This window comes from Megascapheus bottae, chromosome 6 (assembly GCF_031878675.1).
Source record: "Megascapheus bottae isolate mThoBot1 chromosome 6, mThoBot2.hap1, whole genome shotgun sequence".
Lineage (NCBI taxonomy): Eukaryota > Metazoa > Chordata > Mammalia > Rodentia > Geomyidae > Megascapheus > Megascapheus bottae.
Genome location: NC_143514.1, coordinates 17,035,915 through 17,047,678, shown reverse-complemented (window position 1 = coordinate 17,047,678; position 11,764 = coordinate 17,035,915). Strand labels below are relative to the sequence as shown.

The 11,764-nt window shown below is 36.7% G+C and overlaps 1 long non-coding RNA gene across 1 annotated transcript; it reads right to left on the bottom strand.

Moving 5' to 3' along the window:
* Nucleotides 1–3,233: 3,233 nt before the first annotated feature.
* On the bottom strand, nucleotides 3,234–10,590 carry LOC150061421 (uncharacterized). Its single transcript, XR_016535824.1, has 3 exons — nucleotides 10,437–10,590; nucleotides 6,181–6,427; nucleotides 3,234–3,349 (listed from the first exon to the last, which is right to left on the bottom strand). It is a non-coding gene; the product is annotated as an uncharacterized LOC150061421 (long non-coding RNA).
* Between the last annotated feature and the right edge of the window lie 1,174 nt (nucleotides 10,591–11,764).

The window sequence follows — 11,764 nt, the reverse complement described above, 5'->3', positions numbered from 1 at the left end:
GGGGAACTTATCAGATTTCTTTGTCTCATACATCCAAATCTTCTCTCCAAAGTGCTCTTCTCTTACCCCCTTTCTATTCTCTGTCTCTACACAATACTTAACCACATAACTACTTTTAGGAATTTTCAAATTTTCATATTTATCTTAATTTTCTTTCCTAACTCCATAAAGCCATCTACATTAACTACACATTGATTCTTACCATACCTCAAAGCACCTCAGATTAAACTTGTCCAAACTGCACTTCTGATCTCTTCAATTTCTCACTCCCACCAGGTTCATATTTCCCCACTGATTCTCCTCCAATTTTTTATTTTTTGTTTTTTAATTTTATTATCGGGGTAACGTATAGAGGGTTACAGTTACATTTATCAGGTAGTGGGTGCATTACTTCTCGAACATTGATTCCTCTTCTTGTGCTTTTATCCCTGTTTCTCTCCCCGCCCTCTTTTTTTAGTTTTTATTTTTTAAAATAGTTTTATGCATTTTAAGCTAAGGTTATCACCTTTAAAAAAAACTTATTCTTTGGCTATCTTATCTCCCCTTCCCGTCTCCTTAACTCCTCAACCCTAGAAATTCATTGTCCTATTTCCTGTCTATATAGATTTGTCTACTCTATAGATTTCATATGAATGGAGTAAAGCTGCCTGTGTGCTTCTATATTTAGCTTTTATCACATAGCATAATTTTCCTATATATTTTTATTGTACTTAATAGAAGGGTTACATTATATTCATCACAAATATTGATACCCTTTTTCACATCCTGTTTCCCATTTCCCTGCCCCTCCTCCCCCCTCACAACTTGATTTCCCCCCTTCCCTCTCCTATTTCAAACAACCAATATATAGAATATATCAGATAACAAGGTGAAGTATTGTAACAATATGAGATAACCAAGGGACAGTAAAAGAGATGAGAGATAACAGTACATTAAGGACAACAATCACTCATATGGCTTTTGTTTCTATACCCTGGAGGTCCTTACACTTAGCGTCATACTATATGGTCTTATGTATCTAGATTTTGTTCTATTGTGAATCTCTACGTAGCATAATTTTTAAACCTACCTATTCACCCCCACCATTTTCCCACTTCCATTCTGTCTCAGCAGCCAGGCTGAACTTTTCTTAATCCTTAATCAGATTCTACATGCCTTCAACTGTCTCCTATACTCATATAATAACATTAAACTCTGTGGGTTCAGCCTCCTAATCATATTGGCAAATGTGTTATACATTCTCTATTGTCATCAGATTTGATATGTTTCTGGTCCTTGACTTTACACATCTCTGTCTACATATTTCCTGTATGTACATGTCCTTCCTACATCATTTTTACCTGAATAACTGTTATTTACCTTTTAAAAATTGCTTTAAATTTTACCCTCTCATAGGAGAATCCTTCTTCACAAAGCTTATATAGCACCTTTCCTTCAGCATGTTATTGATGTGTTTTGTTTTTACTAACTTTATGTGGTACCGTCTGTCTTTCAAGTTAGCAAAAATAAAACCCATAGTTTTCATTTTTCTAACATGGTTCCTTGATTGCCTGCTTGATTTGACAATATCAAGAGGTAGATGCCTAAGAGATTAGTAGAGCACACCTGTGGGAGTACCTGCAGAGGCACTTCCAGGGATATTTTAACTATGATATGGACACTGAGAGAGAAAGATCAGTCCTGCTGTGATCTCCTGCCTTGCCACAGATGCAGAACCATGAAACCATGAGATCATGGGGTGAACACTCTTAACCTTGAGTCAAAATACATCACTCTCCCTGTAATCTACTTTTTGGGGGGCACAGCAACAACAACAAAAAAATCAAACTCTAGAGATGTTACTAAAGAATTAGGGTCACTGCTGCAATTATTCTTGATGGCGGTGCTCCAAAGCTTTTGAAAGTAGCTTGTAGGAGGAGATGCAAGCTCAGGAAGCCCTCTTGAGCTACACGCAGGGCTGATGGGTGATTCTTGTTAGATCAGGAGAGCAAAACACCACCAGGAACGCAGACAGAAAAGACTATGCTCATGATGTTTGAGACTATGGCCTTTTGGACTAGAGGCCATTTGTATTATAGTCTGGCAAGAACCTGTCTTTCTATTTTTTTTTTCTGTGCCCTAAGACTTTGTGGGGTTTAAAGGTTATGAGTCCAGTTAATCCGGAAGAGGAAAACTACAGGGAAAAGTATGACGAATTCAGTGACCAAAAACTTAGTCGTTCAAAAATATTTCGTGAGAAAATGAATGAATGGTTTAAGTTTTTGCTAAACTTTCTGTTTTGGTTTAATGCGTACTCACTTCATACTCCAAGTATTCTTTGTCTCTATTAATCTTTCAGAACTAGGGGGAAATATCTGCTTCAGGATCTGCCATGGCTGATCTGTAACTCAAAACCTGTAGTAAATTGCTGTCAGTGGCTCACACTTAAAATCCCAGCTACCTAGAAGGATGAAATTTGAGGATCATGGTAAAAAGCCTGCTGGGACAGAAAAGTCTAATTAACCAACCAAAACCTGACATTGAAGCTGGGAACTGGTGATTCATATCTGTAATCCTAGCTACTCTGGAGGCTGAGATCTGAGGACTGCAATTTAGAACTATCCTGGGATGGAAACATCATGACACTCTTTTCTCCAACTAGCCACCAAAAAAAAAAAAAAAAAGCCGGAAGAAGAGCTGTGGTTCAGGTGGTAGAGTACTAGCCTTTAGCAGAAAAGTTTAGGGATAGAGCTCAGGCCCTATGTTCAAGACTCAGAATTGGCATTAAAAAAAAAAAGGCAATATCCCCCAAATAGAAAAAAAAAAGCCAAAAATGGAGGTGTGACTCTAGTAGCAGGGGAAAAAAAACTAAAGGATAATATCCACACTTGGAAATAAAAATTAAATAAATAAATAAATAAATGACTTGTATTAATTCAAACTGAAATGTCTTGAATTTAATCTTTACTTCTACTAGCAAATACTTATATAACCTTGTAGTCTTATATTAAATATGTCATACCTATTCTCATAATGCATTCTGTTGTAAAGATGAAATGACAGCATCCATACTAAGTGTTCAATAAATGTTTATTTGAATTATTACTAATTGGGTCAGTGTTTTGTATATTCTATATTGTTTTGTTGTGACTGATATGGTAAGTTGCCTAAGGCAGTAGAGGAAGACCGTAAGAAATGAGAATACAATGTAAATTAATCCATTTATTTTCTCATATAAAATATGTATTTGAATACTATTGCTAAAGCATTCCAATTCATCTTCCACACTGCAATTAGAATTATATTGTCAAAAGGCAAGTTCTCTTTTGTTACTTCCCTGAAGAAAATTTCTCTAGTGACTCCTGATCATCTGTAGAAAGAAAGCATAAAAGTTTAACATGGAATAAAATGGCCCATGCTAACCTTCTCAGAATTTCTCAGATTGTAGACCTTACATTTAAATCCTAGAATCATTTCTTTCAAGCTGTGGGCATTTCAGTTAGTTTCTTTTGATCTTTCTGGAAAAATGAAGATGTGAGTTCTTACTTGAGAACTAAACGTGTGCTAAGATGTAAGAACTGAATGGATGCTAGATATTGTAACAGTATTTTTGACAGTTACATATTACTGCATAACTAATTATCCTAAAATCTACCGGCTTGCAAAAACGTGTGTGTGTGTGTGTGTGTGTGTGTGTGTGTGTGTGTGTGTGTGTGTGTGTGTATACCCATACTCAGGCTTAAACTCAGAGCCTGGGTGCTGTTCTTTGGCTTTATTACAAACCTGGTACTCTACCACATGAACCATATCTCCACTTTAGATTTTTGTTTGCGGGAGGGGGGTGGTTATAGCATTAATTGGAGATAGAATCCAGTGACTTTCCTGGCCAAGTTGGATTTGAACACTAGTTTATAGATCTCAACCTTCTAAGTAGCTCGGTTTACAAGCCACTAGTGTCTGGCCCAGTAACATTTTAAAGAGATGTCATACTTTTGTAGAGCAGAAATCCAAGGAAAATTTTTCTGCAACAGTGAATGAAACCAAATGGAGGGCCCAGGAAAGAGTCATTTACATATTCTATCAGTCTGAGCAGACTAATCTCAGCAGAGCAGTTGACCAGAAGGCCTATCAGCAGGTGCTCTCAGAGTAATCAGACTTCTTAAATATTGGCTCTTCCTCTAGGGCAAAAGTTGCATGAGCTTTTCTGATCTGGCCTCAAAAATCATACATTTTTGTTTCTGCTACATTTGAATGAGAGCTAAAGCTAGACTTCATATCTGAAGAAAAGAGGGCCCAGGCCACACTGAAAATCCTGAAGGACAGGAGATACTGTTCCTGCCATTGCTGAAAAATAGGATCCACTACCATATTATCAGTATTTAGTAGAATGACAGGTGACCAGCACCTGAAGATGAGTTAGAAGGAAAGGAAACAAGACAACATGGACTTTTCTCTTTAGGATACTTTAAGTCTATCTTTAGTAGCTGCTGAGAATCAGAGGCAGTCACAGTTTGGGTAAGTGAGAAACACAAGAAGCAGGCTCTACTCTGCCTTTTGAATCTCTCCTCTAAAAGAAATCTCAGTGCAATGCTTGAAATAAAATGTAACACAGTTTGTTTCCATTCACTGACATATACACACATACCCACACATACCTCCTCCATTCACACGTATTCACGTTTTATAATATAATTGAATTACACATCGTTTATCTTACTAGTTCAACAGAAAAAGGCAAAATCTTGTACTTTTATGTGAGTTTTACAATAAAACACCATTTTATGATCTCTGTGCATAGGAACTATTATTCTTGAGAGAATAATTTGTATCATAAAAGATTTCACAAGTCTCAAATTACTTTAAAAAAATAAAAGGAAGCATGGCTGGGAGTGTGGCCTAGTGGTAGAGTGTTTGACTGGCATGAATGAAGCCCTTGGTTCAGTTTGATTCCTTGGTCCACATACACAGAAAGAGGCGGAAGTGGTGCTGTGGCTCAAGTAGTAGAATGCTAGCCTTGATAAAGCCTGAGGACAGTGCCCAGGACTGGCAAAATAGATAAATACATAAAAAAACAAACAAATAAATGAATAAGGAAACAAAGAAAAAATCAATTGCTCTAAATATCTTTGATCAAACTCATTTAAAAAGCTTATATTAAGCCAAGAATGATGGTACATGATTGTAAATCTAAGCAACCAGAAAGGAAAAAGTACAAAAGTACTCTTTTTCGTGTGTGTGCCTGTTCTGGGGCTTGTACTCAGGATCTAGGTGCTATTTCTTAGCATTTTTGCTAAAGGTTAGAGCCCTACCACTTAAGCCACATCTCCACATTCAGTTTTTTTGGCTAGTTGTTTGAAGATAAGAGTCTCAAGGATTTGCTGCTCAGGTTGGCTTTTAATTGCAATCCGCTGTTCTGGTCCTCCCCAGTAGCTTGGGCTACAGGTTTGAGCCACTGGCTTGTTTTGTGACCAAGACTGTTAGGGTATACTTCTGCCTTCCTTTGTTTTTACTGATGATTTCTTGTTTTGTTTTCTTTGGACAGTTTTAGGACTTGAACTCAGGGTTTCATGCTTGCTCATTTTCTTGTTCATGGCTGGTGCTCTACCACTTGCAATAGGCTTCTAGTCTGGTGTTTAGCTGGTTAATTGAAGATGAAGTCTCACAGACTTTTCTGCCTGGGATGGCTTTGATCCTCCAAGTCTCAGCCTTCTGAGTAGCTAGGATTAGAGGCATGAACCACTGGTACCTGGCATCAGTAGTGGTTTGTGTAATAATTATTAAGCAGAAAAAATTACATGCTCTTTAATAGTCTATTTATTAAATGTACTCTCACTAAGAAGTGGAGTCTAAGCCAGGTGCCAGTGGCCCATGCCTCTAATCTTAGCCACTCAGAACTGTATATCTCTATTAAACTACCATAAAAGCTGGACTAGATCTGTGACTCAACAGGTAGGGTGCTAGCTTTGAGCAAAAGAAAATCAGGGACAGGACCCAGGTGCCGAGTTTAAGCCCCAGAACTGGTGTTATATGTGCACGTGCACATGCACAGCATACACACACACACGCACACACACACACACACACACACACACAGAGCACACTACTTATTTAAAATTTAAAAATTATAAAGCAATAATAATACTATTGCCTGTTAAAGATACAAGTATATGCTAAAAACGTCACATAAATGAGCAAACGGACCTGAGATCTGAAACCTAGTAAGACAAAAATTCTTATGAATGTAGTTCTTATACTCAATGAAATCATGGAAGCCTCCTCTCATTGTTCACAAATACTGGTTAGTAGCAGCTTCTTTACATCTTGAATGTCTTGCTGAACTGTGGATAAGCCGAGACTCTAAATTCAAGATTTTCCTTTTTCCTGGACTACATCCCAGCTCACTGAAGTGAAGAGTTGAATTTATTATGATTCAACAGCACCTAAGGGACTGAGAGAAAGAATTCACATGACTATTGGCTGCTATGATTTGGCAGAAAGCAACGGGCCCTGAGAATTATACTTCTGTAACTGCCATACAATCAAATGCAAGGGAAATCCAGTGTGAGATTTACTGATTTGATTTGTTCCAACTAATTGTTCTGTTTGCTATATCATTTCAGTGTTTATTATTTAAACTAAATATTGTTGAAAATACATATTGGACCATTACATTGATTGTACCTAATGATGTTTAACTATAAATGAGCAAAAATAATTCCTTGAATAATAAATAATGAGTCCACGTACCCTGCATTCTTGAAGATAAGGAGGTAGAGGTTCTGAAGCAACCAGATGCCCATTTAGAAAATTAGCTGTAACATAAATGTTGGGGAGATTCCCATTTCTATTTACTTTTCACTAAACTTTCTCCTAGAACTAGTTCACTTATGCATGGAAGTCTTGTTCTCTCTCATGCCTTTGAACAGTCATCAAAAAATGTGTGTCTATTGAATATTCCACTACAATTTCTTCATTGATTTGATCTCAAAACAAAACAAAGAAAAATAGAATGAACAAAACCCCAAGAAAACTCTAATAGAAAAATCTTAATTTTGTTTCACTGTTGTGAGATTTGGAGTTTGGCAAATGTCTTCAGTTTGACTTAAGGATGTAAAGCACTAACAGTTAATTAATGGCATTCATACCCATTGATTAATGTGACAACAAATTTGGAAAAATAATTGAAATCCTATTCGTGTCAAGGACTCTGAAAGTCACAATTAGTACTCTGAGTGAGAAATAAAAAGGCAAAGAAAGTCATTAAACTTCAGATGCTCACTTTGGGGAGAAAAGTAATTACAGACAATTTTATTTTGCTGTAGAGATAAATGTGCAGCACACAGAGAAGGCGATGTGCCAGGTGTCACTGAATGCCAGGAAAGTGGGAACCTGCTGGTTCCCTGGGGAATGGTAGAAATCTTGGAGCATGTGGTGGGAAACCATGGAAGGTACTCTTAAGCACGCTTTCTTCTTTTGTTGTTGGTGGTGGTGATTGTGGGACTTGAACTCTGGATCTCAGTGTTCCCTCAAGTCCCTGAGGGCTTCAGCTCAAGGCTACTACCCTACCCCTGGAGCCACAATGTTACCACATGCTTTGTTCTTATTTAAATTTATTTTATTTTTACTTAGAAGATTTATATCCCTTAATAGAAATAAGCATGATTTCTCAACTAGTTTCACTTAACGATGTCATATGAAGCCAGGTATCCTGATATATATATATCTATAAATGCCACCATCAGAAGGCTGGAGGCAGGAGCATCTTAAGTGTAAGTATAAGGACAGCCTGGGATATTCTGCCTAAAACAAAAAGAAAGAAAGAAGAATGAAGGAAAAGAAAAAGAGCAAATAACATAATATGTATCTATGACATACAAAACCTCAGCCTACCTAATATTAATGATGTTCTAAAATCTAAGTGCCAGTGATTGCATATAAAGATTCCCTTCTTGAATACTTGCTAAACATGCCATTTGAAATATGATGCAAAAATAAATGTTAATAAGTTCTTTAAATAAAAATATAAATATGCAAAAATAAAAACAAATACATAAAGAAATTTTAAGAAACTTACCATCATCTCATTTCCACTGTTAATGTATTTTGATTTTAGTACTTATTGTTAGTGTAGAATGTTAATGATCACTTTTTCACATATTTAGTTGACAGATATTTCCCAAGCACCCACTGTGTCAGCTACTCTACTGAGAAGGCAGAGAGGCAGGTGCATCATGAGTTGGAGGCAAAGCCTGGTGAAGTTAGTACAATCCTAGACCACAAATAGAAGAAAAGCAAAAGAAAAAGAAACCAAAAGGGCTTGGCCTCCAATGGTAGGATTTATGCTTCCATGGGAAGCCTAAGGTTTAATCTCCAGTATCATCACCAAAACAGAAAAAAGGAAGAAGGGAAGGAGAAAAAGGAAGGAGGAACAACCACAAATCAGGCACTGTTCTAGGCACCTACATATGCAGAGGGGTCCTGATAAATTTGTCATACTGGCTGAACAGAATGGTTGATGCATGGTACTTACTATTTTCCCTGTCCCATCATGACAGATGCAAGCAATTGTCAAGATGTCACTGAGTGATGAACTGAGCCAAGAAGCTCTATTGACCCTTTTGACCTGGTACAAGATAGTATCAACACACCATTTGATATGCTGGACAAATCAAGTACATGAAAACCCTGCATTCACAGGACCAACACTGTATATGATACTTTTTCTTCCTTAGGATACAGTCACTCTAATGAAGTATTAATGTCCTCAACTTTGATATGAGGAGCCATAATCGGAGATGTAAAATTCAGGGACTTGAACTAACTCATACAGCCTGAAATAACTCATACAGCTTAGAAGATGCTGGAGCCAAGACAGATGACCAGAGTTTCTAACTTATCAAAGCATTTTATAATTACTGTCTCATGGCAGCTCCTGTTGTGGGTTTGAAAGCAAGGTTATGGTTCTGTTGGTACCAAGAAGCAACATAGAAAGACCTTAGAATTTATTACTCAGAGTGAATAATCAGGATTATGTGTGAAGCTTCCGTTTCAATTGTGAGTACCCACTGAAACTCACATTAAGATATATTTTTCCTTTAATTATAGTCAAAATAAAAATAAATAGCTTACTGACTCAAGTCTTCAAGAACTATTTTTTGAAAACAGTTTCATACATGTCTATAATATATGTTGATCACATTACAATCATTCTTAATAAATGTGTGGTACAGAAAAAAATCCACTGTTTAGTTATTGCCTGGTGAACTAGTATATTTTGGTATGTTTTCTTACTTGAGATGAAGGGAGTTGGATTTTGCTCTACGTCAGCCCTGTATTGTACATATGATTATATTCACAGTTACTACCTAAAAGAAAATACTTAGAGCTGCAGAAAAACAGTTAAAGTCACTGTGATAGGAATATTGTGGGCTTCGTCAATGCGCTTCTTGTTTAGCTGTTGCTGTTACTGCCATTGCCTGTTAGTCAGCGGCAAAATATATTAAGGAGAAAAACTGAGGTGGTAAAAAAGAAGAGAAGCTCTCAAGATTGAATCATTTCAAGGTTTGCCTTACCAAGGAAAGAAAAGAAATGAGCTATATCTGGGAGAGCAAGGGAAGGGGTGACATTGTATAAAAAGAAATGTACTTTTTACCTCTTTTGCAACTGTAATCCCTCTGTACATAACCTTTATAATAATGATAAAAAAAATAAGGGAAAAAAGGAAATGATAGAGTCTTGAGGAAATCTGAGCTCTGCAGTGCAAGGAACTTAATGAGAGCTTGGTTCTGTGTCATTGAATCTGGAGGTGAAATCTTTGAGAAATTCTTTTTTAAATACTTACTCTTCTTCACTGGTATCCACATGGAATAGTTAACTTTACAGGCAGCATCCCGTGAACTGACTTTCATAGATTTTCTGATCATAGATCTATAAAGGTGAGAAAATGTAGACCTCTTGCCTCCCACCATTTTCTATAGCAAAAGCTAATAAAAGGTGAAATTTTTGCCTTTGTGAATATGTGAATAAAATATAAAGAGAAAGAAACTTTCAAGTTTGGAGTGTGTGTGTGTGTGTGTGTGTGTGTGTGTGTGTGTGTGTGTGTGTATGTGTGCTAGGGCTTGAACTCAGGTCCTATCACTGTCCTCTCTTCTCTAGCTTTTTCACTCAATGCTGGCACTCTATCATTCACTTTTGGCTTTGTGCTGGTTAATTGCAGCTGAGTGTCTTATGAACTTTCTTCCCTGTTGTGGTTTTGAAATTCCATTCTCAGATCTCAGCCTCCTGTCTAGCCAGGATTACAGCATTGAACAACCCCCACTCAGGTGGCTCTGGAGATAGATAACAAATTATAACAATCTATAAATATATATAGTGTACTTTATTTTATTGGCCAGCAATATTGCATATATTTAATTCATAAATTACTTTTGCTTTTATAGTTGTATAAAAGTGCTTACCTGAGAAATGTACACTCTAGTCTTCGGTTTGTACATGTTTACGTTTTGTCATAACGGGAGTGGTTTAAGCTGATGGTCACAATTTATGCACATCACATGTGGGGAAGTGTCTTCTGTTACAACTGACAAACATGCTTGGCAGTTAAAGTATAAGTGCACTGGAATTTTAATAAATTGGGTTTAATCCTAGTTCTACAGTTCATAAGGGACAATGTAAGTAATCTCTCTACTCCTCACTTTTCTTGTTTTAAGATTTAAGTTTACTTTTAAAAAAAATTCACAAGATAGTAGAAGGGATACTAAGCTATGTGTCCAGTGCTTCGTGATCAGCGTCTCCCAGCCATCTATCCATCCCCCATAGATAACTTCCCATTTTCCACTTCCTTTATCACATGCATACATGCAATGTTCTTGTGTGTTTATGTCATTTACTTTTCTTTTTACTCATCTACTTCCTTCTCCTACAATCTCTTTTCATTCAAACTTTGTTTCAGCTTCCTGATAATTATTTTGTTAAACTGTCCATTTTCCAAGTTTACTTCACGGAGTTTCAGCCCTGCATTTACTATACTTACTCACCTAAGCCAGTGTGCTTATGTGTGAATAGATGGGGTGGTATATTTTGGGTCTTCACATATGAGAAAAATCATACAGTCTTTGCCTTTCTGGCTTACTTCACTCGGCATGTTTCCTAGAAACATCCATCTCCCTACAATGATACACATTAATTTGGGGGAAGAATTTAATAAATAATAGAATATTGACTTTTTGAAATTTTTTCTGTATTATTGTTCCCCACTTGTGATTAGAATGCTTTGTAAACAAAATTAATGTTGCCACTATTAGTTACCTTCAATTATTATTATAGCAAATCACCACAAACTAAGTGGTTAAAATCAGCATACATAACCCTAGTTTTGTAGTTCCAAAGTAGAGAATGAGTCTCCATAGAACACCATGAACCTATCAGGCGTTCCAGATCAGATAACTTGGGGTTTTGTTTCATTGCAGTTTCTAGATTCCAGAGGATGTCTATGTTTCTTAGTTTATGTCCAAATCCCCATCTTTATGAGCACAGATGACCTTGAACTATTCTACTATACCATCCTAACTCTCCAAACTTCTCCCCGTCTCTATCATATTTTGTAACACATTATCCTGGGTCTTTCATTCAAGATAATCTCTCTATCTTGATGTAAATTGATAAGAAAACTTAATTCTTTTTCTCTGTAAGAGTTCAGGAGGCAGTTCTGGGGGGGGCATTTTTGTGCCTACCTATCACAGCCATCAAGATGGAGGTTATTATTGTGGCATCAGCATGAGATAGA